Source organism: Octodon degus, unplaced genomic scaffold (genome assembly GCF_000260255.1).
Source record: "Octodon degus isolate 3935 unplaced genomic scaffold, OctDeg1.0 scaffold00201, whole genome shotgun sequence".
Lineage (NCBI taxonomy): Eukaryota > Metazoa > Chordata > Mammalia > Rodentia > Octodontidae > Octodon > Octodon degus.
This window is the reverse complement of record NW_004524777.1, coordinates 418582-420753: the sequence shown is the minus strand read 5'-3', so window position 1 is coordinate 420753 and position 2172 is coordinate 418582.

The following is a 2172-nucleotide window of genomic DNA, read 5'->3' as shown; positions in this document are numbered from 1 at the left end:
TCTTTATAAAGTCTAGAGAGCAGACCTTTGACTGAGTACTTATTTGTCATGATTTTTCCAAATTTATGGGTTGACTTTTCACTTTATTGGTAATTTCTATTGACGTGAAAAACTTCTCAGTAAGAGTAGATCCCTGTTCTAAATTCTTTCAACTGTTTCCCATGCAATTTGATTTCTGCTAATGAAGTCTTTGCCTATCCCTATATTTTCAAAAGTTCCTCTTATATTCTATTCCAGGAGATTTAGTGTCTCTGCTTTAATGTTTAGAACTTTAATCCATTTCGACTTTAGTTTAGTGCATGGAGATAGACCTGGGTCAAGTTTTGGCATGTAGAATTTTGGCATGTAGAGAGACAGTTTTTCAGGACCATTTGTTAAAGAGGCTATGTTTCTTCCAGTGAGTTTGTTTGGCACCTTTGTCAATGATAAGGTGGCTGAGTGTGTTCTTAGGGGCTTCAGTGTCTTCTCATCTGTTCCATTGATCCTCAGGTCTATGTTGTTCCAAATACCATGCTGATTTTATCACAACAGCCTTGTAGTAGGAATTCAAGTCAGGAATTGTAATGTCTCCTGCCGTGTCTTTATTGCCCAGGATTGCCTTTGCTATTCTAGGTTTTTTCTGGTTCCAGATAAATTTTTGGAATGATTTCTTTAGCTCTGTGAGGTATGTTGTTGGTAGTCTGATAGTGATTGCATTAAATTTGTACAGCAATTTTTTGAGTATGGCCATCTTCACAAAGTTGGTTCTTCCTATCCAGGGGCATGGAATATCTGTCCATTTTCTGAAATCCTCTAAGATCTCTTTTTCAAGAATACTGTAATTTTTTCCAAGGTATTTCATTTTCCTCGGTGCTATTGCAAAATATATTGTTTCTATGATTTCCTTCTCAGTGTGTTTATTGTCTTTGTGGAGGAATGCTATTGACTTTTGCATATTAAATTTATAACCTGCTATGCTACTGAATTTCTGTATTAATTCTTTTGGCTTGTTGGTGGAGTTCTTTGGGTCTTCAAATTAAAGTATCATGTCATCTGCAAAGAATGGTAATTTAAATTCTACTTTACCTATTCTTATTTCTTTTATTTCTTTCTCTTTTGTAATGGCTGTAGCTAATGATTCCAGAACTATGTTGAATAGGAGTGGTGATAGAGGACATCCTGGTCTTGTACCAGATCTAAGAGTAAAAGATTTCAGTTTGTCCCCATTTAGGATTTCGTTAGCCGTTGGGTTTTCATAAAAGGCTTTTACCAGTTTGAAGTAGAGGCCATGTATTACAATTTTATATAGGACTTTGAGCATGAATGAGTGTTGGACTTTGTCAAAAGCCTTTTCTGCATCAATGGAGATGATCATGTGGTTTTTAGGTTTCCCTCTATTGATATAGTGTATCACATTTATAGATTTTTGAATACTGAACCATCCTTGCATCCCTCAGAGCGGAATCCTTTTCTGAAATAAAAAAAAATTCTCAGAACACATAGCATTTGAAGTAAAAAATCAACTACAGAAATATGGGGACAAAACCCAATCTGAAGAAAACACTGCAGTAAAAGAATTTATAACTGCTTCTAAAGAAGACATTGATAAAAAAGAGATAGGAGATTAGAAAAATGACGGATTACTTGAATGATCTTGAAGCCAGATTAAATGAATATCCCTAAAAATCAAAGACCAGTCTGCCCTCGATTTATCTTTTCATTGCTAACATAAATATGCTTTTTCTTGAATATTATGTTTTGATCATACTCTTTGGTTAATTATTGTTTTTTCTTCTTGAAAATTTAAAAGTTTATTGAAATGAACACTAAAGAGCTGCCTCCAACTTACATTTTGGTAAGGGTTTGGTCCTAGTGTCTATCTTACACAGGCTCAGTAGGGCCCTGTGAGCTGAGTGCAGGCCTGTAGGTGCAGCATTTCCGTATACTTTGCATTTTGGGAGGTTCACACAGGAAAATACAGATGTGTAATAGGATCTGGAAATTTTTAAAAAATTTAAAGAATGTTTCCTGTTTGACATCATAGATGAGAGAACTTTAGTGAGTTAAAAATTTGCCTAACTTGCTGGTGGGAGTGTAGTCTGGTGCAACCGTTATGGAAATCAGTATGGAGACTCCTTAGAAAAGTTGGTCTGGAAATCCCCTTTAAACCAGCTATTCCTCTACTGGGAATTT